The 13,672-nt window shown below is 42.7% G+C and overlaps 1 protein-coding gene across 3 annotated transcripts in view; it reads left to right on the top strand.

The window, feature by feature from the left end:
• The window catches only part of CACNB4 (calcium voltage-gated channel auxiliary subunit beta 4), a 466,152-nt gene that overhangs the window by 359,933 nt on the left and 92,547 nt on the right, over positions 1 to 13,672 (top strand). The window lies entirely within an intron of this gene.

The raw sequence follows: 13,672 nt of genomic DNA, 5'->3' as shown, positions 1-13,672 counted from the left end.
TAGCATCCTTAAGACAAACTGAAAAGTGTGATCCTCTGTGGTGTCTGCCCGCGCCGGAGGTCTTGCTCTGGTCCACTCCAGCCTTGCGGCGCTTCAGTCATCAGGAGGTTGATTATCAGGGAAGAGGGCTGGAGAAGGAGAAGAGTGAAATGATGCCACTGGGTTTAAAACAATTTTTTTAATTAAGATGAAATTTACATACCATAAAATTAACTATGTTCAAGTGAACATTTCACTTGCATTTAGTATGTTCATAATGTTGTACAACCACTACCTCTATTTGGTTTCAAAACATTTTCATCACTCCAGGATAAAACCCAGTTAACTACCCTTTAAGCAGTTACTATAGACCTAGTCCCCTGTCCTCCCACCCTTGGCATCCACCAACCTGCTTTCTATTTCTATGAATTTACCTATTCTGGATATTTCATATGAATGGAATCATATAATGTATGGCCTTTTTTGTGTGGCTTCTTTCACTCAGCATGTTTTTGAGAGTCATCCATATGTATCTATCAGTACTTCATTTTCATGGCTGAATAGTATTCCGTTATGTGGATAAGCCACATCCATCCATTGATAGACCCCTTGCACCTTTTGCTGCCTGTAACATTTTTGTTTAAGTATTTATTTGAGTAGCTATTTTCAATTCTTTGGGGTATATACCTAAGAGTGGAATTCCTAGGTCATATGGTTATTCCACAATATGTTTAACCATTTGAGGAACTGCCCAGCTGGATTCCACAGGGACTGAAGCATGGATCATCAGTTCCGATACAGATTTTTAGGGCAAACATCATGAAGACAGGAAAGGACATATGCCTCTGTCTCTACAGAAAGTTTACACATCTTGAAATAAGACTAAAAATGTACATTTAGATGTCTTCTGTGGACCAGTGTGGAGCAATAAAAAAAGTATGGGTATATATGTACCCGAGCAGAGATTTTTCTTATCTCCCACTGGGATTATTGAGATAACCTCTTCAGTGGTTGCTCTCCCTTTGCTCTGACATTGTGTCTTTCAATCCTTCCCTTTGAAGTGGCTTGCTCTCAGAATTATTTTCTTAAATGCCAGTCTCCCCTTATTACTCACCTATTTAAAATTCTGAAATGGCCCTCCATGGCCTGCAGAGTACATGGCAGATTCCGTCTTTTTTTCGGAACATCAGGACCTTTAGCCCTGGCCCTTGCTTCCGCTTCTCTCTCTCAGGCATCCTTACACTTGGACCACATCACCTACTTGTAGGTCCCCAAGAGGGTCATATTCTTACATAACTTCTTGCCTTTGCACACGTTCCCTCCTTTGCCCACAAGCTAACTGTTACATCTCTTTCAAGGCTTGACTCAAACACCATCCTTCCAGAAGTCTCCCATGACCCCTCCGTCTGAACTCTAGGTACTATCCCCGGTACTTTAATTACTTCTCTATATCTTTTACTAGGCTCCAAGAGGCCAGGGACCATTACTCTGTTTAGTTCACCTTGCGTCTCAAACACTAGCAATAGTGCTTGGAACAAAGGAGCTCTTAAAAGAGGTGTTAACTGAATGAGTGGCATCCCTTTCAGGTGGGGCTGAAATTTTTCATTTTGTTTTTCTACTATCTGACAGGTCGTAAGTATCAAATAAATGTTAGTTGAATGAAAGAAAGGGTGGAAAGGAAGAGGAAGGTGCAAACAAGGGAGAAAGAGATAGGAGAAGGTGAGAAAGACAGAGGTAGAAGAAAAAGCAGTAGAGGCAAACAAGACAAAAACAGATTAAAACAATGTCTCTGGTTATATTTTGTTTGCTTTTTTCTTCTGTTGATTATGTTCCAGTTAAAGGTGAGATCATATGGTATTTGTCCCTCACTGTCTGGCTTATTTCACTTAGCATAATGCTCTCCAGTTCCATCCATGCTGTTGCAAAGGGTATAAGCTCCTTCTTTCTCTCTGCTGCATAGAATTCTGTTGTGTAAATATACCATAGTTTTTGGATCCACTCATTTGCTGATGGGCACTTAGGTTGCTTCCAGTACTTGGCCATTGTAAATTGTGCTGCTATGAACATTGGGGTGCATAGGTTCTTTTGGATTGGTGTCTTGGGGTTCTTAGGGTATAATCCCAGCAGCAGAATTGCTGGGTCAAAGGGCAGTTCCATTTTTAGTTTTCTGAGGAAATTCCATACTGTTTTCCACAGTGGCCTCACCAGTCTGCATTCCCACCAACAGTGCACTAGGGTTCCCTTTTCTCCGCATCCTCTCCAACATTTGTTTGTTGATTTGCTTATGTTGGCCACTCTGACTGGTGTGAGATGGTACCTCATTATGGTTTTAATTTGCATCTCTCTGATGGCTAGTGATGCTGAGCATCTTTTCATGTGTCTCTAGGCCCTCTGTATATCTTCCTTGGAGAAGTGTCTGTTTAAGTCCTTTGCCCATTTTTTAATTGGGTTGTTTGTCTTCCTGGAGTGCAGTCATGTGAGTTCTCTATATATTTTGGAGACATTGAAGTTAAGAACAATCTAACAATAGCCAGGGGGGAGTGGGGAGGGGACAGTGAGGAGAGGGGATTTTAGGAACTACTATAAAGGACACATGGACAAAATCAAGGGGGAGGGTGGAAGTAGGGGAGGGAGGTGGGTTCAGGTGGGGTGGGGTGGAGGGATGGGGAGAAAAGGCACACAACTGTAATTGAATAACAATAAAAATTAAAAAAAACAAAAACAAATAAAGAGATTATGGGGAAAAAAGATTAAAACAGAGCAGTGGAAAAAAAGAGGTATGAGAATGAATGAAACTGAGGAGGGCAGGGTATAGTTAGGCCAGTGATGCCTAGCTTCAAAAAAATTTTAGCCATTTCTTCCACAAATTTAAACTTACATTAAAATGTGTGCTTGCATATTAGAGGGGCAGAGAGAGAAAGACTGAAGGAGTGGACTTCAAGTCTTGGAAGGAGTGCCTCCCAATCCCGTGCCATTCTACCCCATTTCAAGTACATTCTGCACTGTGACCAGGGGCAGGAGAACTAGCATTTTTTAAATCTCAGAGGGGATAAGGCACTTGACAGGAATAGCTGCTTCCACTAGTCCATCATTCTTAATCTGTTTTGGGGAACTCTAGGTCAGAGCGCAGAAAGAGACGCTGGAGATCGCAGTGGAAGTGGCTGTCTTCTGCCCAGCCTAAACTGCCTTTTGCTTACACAGCACATATTACATAATTTACACTTTGCAAGCATCTGCTAGGTGATGCCACTACCTTCTGGCTCTGCAGCTGAACAGAAAAGGCACACTTAGGAAATGCTGGTGTGGGGCTAGAGGGCTTCTTAAATTCAGGTCTCTACAGAGAAGTGACACCAGGTTCATTCCTAGTTTCTTGTAAGGGATTTTTTAGCAGCCAATTGAAATGTGATAAGTGCACTAATGACTCTTTCATTCAAACCCCCATTGCTTTTCGCATGCCAAAAACTGAAGGCCTCGAGTGAGTCATTGGTCTCCTAGAGGCATGAACTCTAAGTGGAGTATCAGGATTCCCTCACCTACCTCGGGCAGCCCCAGTCAAGAATAGACCCCTCAATATATGACTTCTGTACTGTCCTTCAGTGGCCTTTTCTTCCCCTTTGAAGGCTACTGCTGCTTGTTTCTGTAAACCAGGCACTAGCCAGCCAGCAAATTGGCATTCTCATAGTAGTGATTAAACCCGAACTCATAGATCTCTCTGCTGGGCCCCGCTGGGGCAGGCTCAGAGAAAGGAGGTGAGTGTTGCTGGCAGCTCTCCCTCCCAATCAGCAGCCTCTGCTGCCACAGCCAGAAGACCTCGCAGCTTTTTGCAAATCAAAGAACTTTCTCCTTACAAAGGGAGCCCTGCAGTAAATGTTTCCAGAAGCAACTTTGGTCCTTCAGGAGTCATCTCTAAATTTGTTTAGTCGATGCGTGAGCCAGAACCCCTACTGCTGTGATTCTCAAGAATAGGCCACAGGCCACTGCGGTAGAGTCACCTGGCAAGCTGGTTCAGAATGTGATTTCTGGAGCCCTATTCAGGATCTGCCAGCGGAAGCAAGGAGCACTATCTTTAAAAAGCACCCTGGGGGGTTCTTTGCTCACTCAAGTGCCAGAATCACAGTCTTGCAGGTTGACAGAGCAGTGTATCTTGAAAGGCAAGCCCCTGGCATCTGCTCTTTACATACATGCAGAGCTCCTTCCCTGTTGTCTCCCCTAGGAGACCCTGTGGTCCAGATGACACGACCAGCTAGGCGTTATCTGCAGAGGCCTGGTCTGAAAATCTGATTTAATTCATTCTTTTCAGCTGGGTTGCTTTTTCTGATGATTGCTCTTTTCTTCACATTGGCCACATATGCAATGTTTTTCATCCGGTGTCTCTCCTTGGGGGATTGGACTGAAATCAAGTCTCAGGCTGTGAGCACATGTCACACCAGGATTTGTGGCACAGGGCACCAGGATTTACTCGGATTTTGTTTTCTACAGGACTCAGAACTGCCACAGTCATTCAGGGTCATACTGTCACTTCTATAATGATCTAGAGAAGAGATCCTTATAACTCTGATAAAGTACTCTTCAGCTAGGAATGGTTTCTGCTAAGATCGTGTGGGAGAAATAGCATATATCTGGGACTGTTGTTTCTTTCCTTCTCCCCGCGCCCCCCCCACCCCCGACAATCCGCACACCTTTGTTCATGTCCATGGCTTATGCGTATGAGTTCTTTGGTTCCATTTCCTATGCTGTACTTTTCATCTCCATGGCTATTTTATAACTACCTATTTGTACTTCTTAACCCCTCACTTCCTCACCCATTCCCCCACACTCCTCTCCCGGCAGGCAACCTTCAAAACGCTCTTCGTATTCATAATCCTGGTTCTGCTCTTCTTGTTTGCTTAGTTATTTTTTTTTAGGTTCAGTTTTTGATAGATATGTATTTGTTGCCATTTTATTGTTCACAGTCTTGATCTTCTTTTTCTTAATTAAGTCCCTTTAACATTTCATATAATAATGATTTGTTGAGGATAAAGTTTTTTAGTTTTTTCCTTGTCTGGGAAGCATTTTATCTGCTCTTTAATTCTAAATGATAGCTTTTTTGGGTAGAGCAATGTTGGCTGTAGGTCCCTGTTTTTCATGACTTTGAATATTTCTTGCCAATGCCTTCTAGCCTGCAGAGTTTCTTTTGAGAAATCAGCTGACAATCATATGGGAACTCCCCTGTGGGTAACTGAATGCTTTTCTCTTGCTGCATTTAAGATTCTGTCTTTATCTTTGACCTTTGGCATTTTAATTATGATGTGTCTTGGAGTGGGCCTCTTTGCATCCATGTTGTTTGGGACTCTCTGTGCTTCCTGGACTTGCATGTCTATTACCTTCACCAAATTAAGGAAGCTTTCTTTCATTATTTTTTCAAATAGATTTCCAATTTCTTGCTCTGGCATGCCTATGATGCAAACGTTAGAACACTTGAAGTCCCAGAGGCTCCTTACACTCTCCTCATATTTTTGGATTCTTTTTTTTCTTGTGGTTCTGATGGCTTGTTTTTTGCTTCCTTATGTTCCAGTCATTGATTTGATTCTCAGCTTCATCCACTCTACTGTTGTTTCCCTGTAAATTGTTCTTTATTTTAATTAGTGTATCCTTCATTATGATGGGATCTTTTTTTATGTTATTGAGGTCCTCACTAAGTTCCTTAAGCATCCTTATAAGTAGTGTCTTATACTCTGCATCTGATAGATTGCTTATCTCTATTTTGTTTAGCTCTTTTCTGGAGTTTTGATCTGTTGATTCATTTGGGCCATGTCTCTTTGTCTCCTCATTTTGGCCACCTCCCTATGTTTATTTCTATGTATTAGGTAGAGCTGCTATGACTCCCTGTCTTGGTAGCATGGCCTAATGTAGTAGGTGTCCTGTAGGGTCAGTGGCACAGTCTCCCCTATCACCCACACTGGGTACTCAAATTGTGCCCTTCACATGGGTAGAGTACACCCTCCTCTTGTAGTTGAAACTTGATTGCTGTTGGCAGGTCAATGGGAGGGATTTAGCCAGGCCAGTCAGCTGCAAGGACTGGCTGTGACTGCTGACCACCAGTCTCCACCCTCTGTGGAGGATCAGCTGTGCAGGGGCAGTGTGGTGGTGCTCTGATGTGGACTGTAGGTCTGTAGCTCTCCACTGGGTGCCCAGGCTCTGGGGTTTCCCAGGTGGTACAGGCCAAGGTCAGCCTCCAACTGCTTCTGCCTGGGGCCACCTTGCCTGAGCTATAAAGCAATATGAGATGGCTACTCTTGTTCTGGGCTTGGAGATTCCCAGGCAAGGCCAAGCTGAATCTAGACTGGCTGCTGCTAGTGCCAGTTCTGGGACCACTTAGCAAGAGGCACAGGGGCTGGGGCCTCACTGAGGCCAGTTGTTGCTTGTTTGAGAAGATTTAGGAAGTTGAGAAGAATGTGCCAAGTCCAGCCATTCATGTGGAAAAGGCACTGTTAACAACTTGCATGGGAAAGTAAGTTGGGTGGGGGAAAAGTCACTGGGGATCTCCAGGGCAGGGCAAACAGTGTTAGCCAGGTTGATGGAGCCTCAGTAATGGCACCCACCTCCTGGCTCTGTGGGTGGAGGGATCAGAAAAAGGACAGTGGCCTCTGCTTGCCTTTTTGTCTGAGAGGAAGCTGTCCCCCAGATCTTGCCTTGATGCCAGACACTTTAGTTCCTCCCTGTATGCCACTGGTGCCTTTCAAGTTGCTACCCTTGTTCTGGAGCTCAGAGGGAGTGAGTCTGAGTAAGTCCATGTGTGGGATTTTTAAGAGGAACTGCTTGGACTCCAGAAGTTTCTTCCACTGACTCAATCCCTGCTGGTTTTTGCAGCCAGAAGTTATGGGGACCTATGTTGCTGCCACTGGAACCCTGGGCTGGGGTGTTACGTGTGGGGCAGGAACTCCTCACTCCCAAGATTTCCATCCCAATTTTTATCGACTATGTGTGGGTATGGGGTAGGCCTGTTCTGCATCTCCACACCTCCTACCAGTTGGATGGATGTGTTTTCTTTAACTCCACAGTTGTTGCATTTCCATTCAATTCAATCTCTGATGGTTTCTGAATGGTGTTTATTCTATAGTTTAGTTGTAATTTTGATGTGGTTGTGAGGAGGCGAGCTGTGTTTACCTACACCTTCATCTTGACCAGAAGTTGCCATTTATGTCTTTAACCAGGTTTCTGGTAATGATATTTGGGGCAGGACACCTTTTGGAACCTGTAGCACAGCACTAGAAAGCACCCTCCTGCCTGGTATTTGAAACATTAACTGGTGTCTTATGATTGTTCTGACACTTGTGAATCCGTCTAACTATCCCACAGTCTGTATTTTTCCATCTTGTGACTAACTCTGTCAAATGGCTTGATGAATTCTACCTAGTGGGTATTTTTTTCATAGTCACAACAGAAAAGAAGAACATTGAAATCAGGGTGGATACCTTACTGTCCACCATGCTCAGGGTCACTTTTTGGTTTCCTTTTTTATTCTTTCTCCGTGAAAGCTTCCTCGCACACGCTCTCTCTCTCTCTCTCTCTCTCTCTCTCTCTCTCTCTCTCCCTCTCCCTCCCTCCCTCCCCCTCACCTTTTACTTATATTCCTAGTACTCTTTCATGGCCAGAACAGTTCTTCCTCCTCCGAGAAGCCAGCACCCATCTTGTCCCCATTAATTCCAGGCATTCATAGCTGCTGTATAAGGCACTTTAGCCCCTAACCTTCAGGTGCATGGTGTATTACCTGTACAGCCAGAATGAAACACACACTTGGGAAATATTAGCTGGAGGACTGAAGGTTAGTCTTCATCTTGATCAGGCCGTAACCATAAGGTTCTTGAGGGGAGCTGCTAGTCTAACAATCGCTCCCTTTTTTATTGAGGTAGAACTCATACCGTATAAAATGAGCCTCTCTAAAGTGAACATATCAGTGCTTACAGCTCCTTTAAACGCTCACACAGTGCGTGGCGCACAACTGGGCACACAGGAAGGCTCAAGTAGGCATTTGCTAATGATCCCTGATGTAATAATTGATCTGTTTCCTCCATAATCATGCTGTGACTGATGACCACTTACCCAGATCCTTTAAAATGGGTTTATAAACATAGCCAGTGTTTTATTTTTGGAAACTCTAAGTTGTGGACTAAAGGAAGTTTTATTCTGAAAATATTAGACTCTTTCATGCTGTTATTTAGGAGACAAAGAATTCTTCTGGATGAGCAAGTAGCACTTAAAAAGTAGATTTCTATTTAGCACCTCCAAGGAGATATATCAATTGAACCCAGACAGACCAAGGGTGATTTGGAAAGAGAGACACTGCTCCAGCAGCCTTCCTAGTCCATTTGGACTGCCCAAAATAAAAGTGTCATAGGTATGGGGACGGTAATGAAATAATTTATTTATACATCTCTCTCCTAAGATCCTTTATCATAATGCCACCATTAGGAACACAAGCGTTTGGCATAGTTATTTTATCCCCAATTCAATTGTTAATACCACATAACCCTCTTTTGTCTTCTTTAATACTTTACAGTTGACAAAGGACTTCCCCCTCAAGAATTCACTGAGTTAGGTGGCAGTATATTTTGCCTACTTTACAGATGAAGTCCAGACTCAGATAGGATAAATATCTTGCCTGAAGCCCAGCAGTTAGTAAATGCTGAGTCTGAGAGCTTCAATTCCAGCCTGTGCCTCCCAAGTCTTCGGATGCCCCAAAGGCACTCCAGCACGCAGATTTGCCCCAAGTCATAAGGAGTCCTATTCCAGAATCCTGTTTTGGAAAAGCGATTTAGCTGAAACTTTCCTCAGCTCTAATACCTTTTGACCTTTGTCTATGCTATTTCTCTCTTCTGGTGCCACTTTCTGTCCAAATCCTACTCAAACGCAGAGGCTTCTTTTGGGGGAGGTTCTTGAGATCTTATATCCTGCTTGGTTGTAATTTGACCAGTGTCATGCTGTAAGGTTTGAGGTCAGCACCTTGGGCTTCACATCTGGCATGTGTAGAGTGAGGACTGAGGGCAATATTTGTTCACAAATGTCACAGGAGCCAGTAAGAACCGTTCCTCCTGGCGGCAAGCTGGACTCCTTTGCTTATTAACTTGCTTGTGCATGTACGTCCCCATGAACACTGCCAATTATGTAGAAAAGTTAGGGATCCTTACTTGGTCAAATTTGATTAGGCAGGAACAATTTTTTTGTTGGACTGATTTTTAAAACCAGCAAGAGTGTAATTTATGTGTAGAACAAATTATCTGATACAAAAATTGATGTTGTTCTCAGCCAGTCCTATCTGAGAGGCTAGGCTTTTTTACTTTAACAAGTGAATTGAATGAAATCAGTGAAAGATTTTTTTTTCTTATTTGCTTCTTAAATCTTTACATTTTATAGTATTTTTTTTCTTTCACCAAAACTTGTTATGTCATAACTGGGTGAGATTCACCATTGTCTAGCCCCATGAGTATTTTTTGGTAGTGGAGCCTGCTCGTCAGTGCCCTGGGTCACTGAGAAGAGGGTTACTCACCTGGAACCATTGGGAAGGGGCTCAGCACATCGGGGCATGGGCAGTTACTTTGGTTGGCTGACTCCCGGGGGAGGTGCCCTGGGAGTGGCAGTTCCTCACCTGCCAGGGAGAAGAGTTCAGCCTAAGGGACCCACAGTGACCACATAAATGGTAATGGATGATGCTTCATATGGAGGCTTCCAGACTTTTTCATTTGTTCAAGAAGAGTCCTCGGCCATTTCCATTTATTTCTCATGGATCCTCAGGCCAGATCCCCTTATCTTAGGGCCCTTGCAAACCTCCTCGCAGGTCAGGCCCCATGTATCCCAGCCCTCCTTTCTACCCTCAAATCTAGGTGACCATCTGGGTCCTTTGGCCTTCTCCCTGAAGAGTTTCCCTTTAATTCTCAAGGGTACTTTCTTCCCTCAAGCAAACCCACTACTTTGAAAAAAGCATTTTGACTTTCAAAACTGTTATTTTTCATGAAAGTTTTAAAAATATATATATTTTGGAATCCAAAACTGAGAATAGGCTAATTTTTCTCACTGTATTCATGCTCTTTGGATGCCAGTCTTAATTCCCCTTGAGACAACATGGATGCTGCTGACTGAGGAGAAAGGGCTCTGACAAGGAAGGGCATTAAAAAAAAAAAAGTTAATCTCTTGCAACAGTATATGCTAGTTGTTTGGTTTTTTGTTTGTTTTTTAATTCTCTTAGGAGTAACCTGGGAAAGTATTATGTCTACTTTATAGACAAAGAGATGAGCTATAAGGAGACCCACTAAGGATCTCAAAGCAGAGCTTAGCAAGCATCTAGGTGTCCTGGCTCGCGATTCTGCTCTCACCAGAAAACACGGCCAGTTCTCATCTTTGATTCCGTCCATTGTTTTTACCAGCAATCGGCATCTGAGGCTGTGTTTACTATGTTCCTGTCCCTTCCCTCAGATACTTCCAATGCAGAACGAAATCCCGATTATGCTCAATTATGTGTGGAGGAGAAGAAGAGTTATGGTTCAACCCCACTCATACTTAAGATTTTTTTGTAATCTTTTTTATCTCACTGACATTCTGACATCCAGATAAAACTCTGAAATGATAGGAAAGGTCTCAACGTACAGAAACCTAACTTAAAGTAAATGTAAAAATGGCTGAATTTCTAAGCACCAGTAAATGATACCCTGCGCCCATGCACACCCAAGGGAGCAGATTCCACTCCTTGTCAGCCTCGCCTCTTCACTCAGACACAGCGCCATTCTGGGGGGACACAGATGAGAAACTTTGACTGGGGAGGGGTTTTTTTATCACCAGTCAGAGGCTACTTATTTGGGTACAAGATTTCAAAATGCTCTATCTTATTGTCCTTCTAAAAAGAAGGTAAAAATATATAGCTATAAAAGAAGTAATAAACAGTTAAGAATGGTTTGAATAGTCTTCCATCACCTGCTGGAAAAACTCAGCAGACATGGACATCTCTGTACATCCATGTCTGCCGAACAAAGCTGACATGGTTGTCCAGGAGGCCACATCAGCACATCCATATACTTTGAGAGAGAACCTCAGCCAAGACCTTTACTCTCTTTATTTACTCACATTTGCTGAGAACGTGCTAGAATTTCTTTAAATCAAAGGCAGTGTGTTTATTCCCATTTCTGGAACAAAAAGATTGTCTTCCGATAGTTGAGTGACTGTCATGTATGTCTAGCTTGCCCTGTGGGAGCTCAGGGTATTGGAATAGAACCCATGGATAGAAGTCTCAGGGGGGCAGATTTTTATAAAACATAAGAATAAAATGTTAGAACTTTCTGAACATTGAATGGGTAAATTCTCCCGATCTACAGATGTTTAAGCAGAGACTGGAAGACCACTTGGCATTTATTTTTACATGGCTTCAATATTTAAATTGGCAAATGAACTAGATCCTCCGTAAGAAGTCTTCCAACTTTGAAATGAGGTGATCCTGTTTTTCAGCTGTAAGTCAGACTTTGGAATTTGACCATTACATCGGTGGCCATTTAGCAGTCACCAAATATGGCACCGTGACGTAAGATCCATTGCTCATGGCAAATTCTACAGGTCCCTGTATGTCCACTCTCTACAGAACAGGGGGCCATGAACGATCCCTGGGATAACATGCCAAGCCTACAGAGGTGAAGATGATGCATTGATTCCTTAGAAGACCTTCAAGTTTTTATTCTGACTTCTGAGCTGGTACCATTCTGGAATATCCTGTTATTTTCTCCATGCTATGCAAAAGTACATAGAAAATTGCAATAAACTCAGAAAGCTTTCCTTCCTTTTGGGGGACCCTGGTATCTCAGATCCCTTTTCTTCCATCTCCAGGCTTTTCACTAACTCTTTGGTAGCTGGAAACTAATCTCCGAGTTGATAGCTGAAAAATGCTTAATATAGTTGGTGCCCCTCCCAGAGGTCTCTGCATTTTCCTCAGAAGTTCTGGATGATCAGGGCAAAATAAAACAAAACTCGAACACTAATGGTATAACTTGATCCTGGGACTGGCAGAAAGGGATTTTTAATTGGAGTGGAGATAAGGTGGAAGAAAAAGAGCCTTCCTGGCATATAGGTCATTATCTAACCTAGCCACTTACAAGGCCTGCTCTGATAGGAATTTACTAAAATGTGTTAATTTTGGTGGTTTCCAAATAGGAAACTATGAGTATGGAATGGAATTCATTCATTGCTGAAATTGGGATGAAAGTTAACTTGGGCCCTTCCCATGTCTACCACATGTCTCCTCTGATAAGGCCTCCCTCCATCCCCACAAAGAAAACCTTATTCGATGAGACATATAAAGATACCAAATGAACTCTCATGAAATGACCTCCATAAATCAACTAAAGCATCTTTAGTGATTTATGCTGTGAGGGCCCAGGGACCTTTATAATCTTGAAACAGGAGGGCTTTTAGAGGTCTTTAGTGGCGTTTTTTCTGGTTCATATTAGATCAAGGCATATTAATCTGCAGGAAGAGAATCTCATTTATACCTGTAACAGGCATCTCATTTCCCTAATGAGAGGTGGAGCATGGCCTGGGGCCTTCCCAACCGCCATGACCGAGAGAGAAAGTTGAAAGGAGCAGGGAACGTTCCCCTTCTAGTGCCAGACGTGCTCCCCGGAAGGCTGCTTCTCATTCCTGAAGGAGGCAGTCGATTCATAAATGACCAAGGAATCTAATACCACAGAACGTCTAATCCAATACCACAGGCACAGAATATGTTAGCTAATTCACAGAGCTGAAATTAAGCAACATGATTCTTTTGTTTTAACAATCATTTTCCACAACAGAACCCAGAGCCTTTTACTGTTCTTTGTGGAATGGGAACTATGTAAGCAAAGTTATTTGCATGAAATTTCTTTGGTGATCTAACTCCTGTTTTGTGCTTTTTTGGCCAAGGTCTTTGGCTAAGATTCCCTGAAGAAGTGGGCAGAAGCAGAATGCACTGTGATCCCCGAATGTCCTCTAGAGCCTGAATGTGACTTTTCATTGCAGAAAAGCTGTAGTCTTCTGTGTAATGAACAGAGTTGGCTGCTCCCCAGAACTCGTCAGTCAAGGATTACTTACTCACTGCGTGCTGTTTGAGCTTCCACTTCTTGCACAATTAACGTGGGCTCTCAGGCATTCTGCAAAGCTGTTTACATTTGTGTTTCAAATAGCACAGAGAAGTTCGGGCATTGTACTTTACCTCACCACTTCAATGTATTATAGACCATACTGCTTAGTTGACCAAATCTTGGCAGTCTTAAGTGAAAGCTGAAATAGTTTTGGATGTTTGTTCCGTCCTGTTTTCAGAGCTGGTGTAAGAGTTCCTACATGCATTAGCACCTATGAATCGATTCACACTGGTTTGGAAATTTGAAAAATGGGTAAATTCACTTACCCCAAAAAATATAGCAGAAGGAAAAATAATAGTCTTTCAGAAAGCAATCCATATCTCCTTTTTCTAGGTATTTCATACCTTTTTAAAAGGAAACCTTTTTGAAAAGTTGATATTTCAGTTGAATAAATGAATACCCAACAGCTTAATAAATACTGTTTCTTCAAATGTAACAATTTTATGTCTATTGGCATCACATATTTTGATAATTTATAATGAGATGTTGTAAATACAAAGTAATCAATTTTCTTGAGTTCAGCCTCTGCATTCAGTTACAGGGGGTTATATCCACATGTG

This window comes from Desmodus rotundus, chromosome 2, assembly GCF_022682495.2.
Source record: "Desmodus rotundus isolate HL8 chromosome 2, HLdesRot8A.1, whole genome shotgun sequence".
In the NCBI taxonomy this organism is placed as follows: domain Eukaryota; kingdom Metazoa; phylum Chordata; class Mammalia; order Chiroptera; family Phyllostomidae; genus Desmodus; species Desmodus rotundus.
The sequence above is the reverse complement of the archived record's forward strand: the minus strand, read 5'-3'. Positions and strand labels throughout refer to the sequence as shown.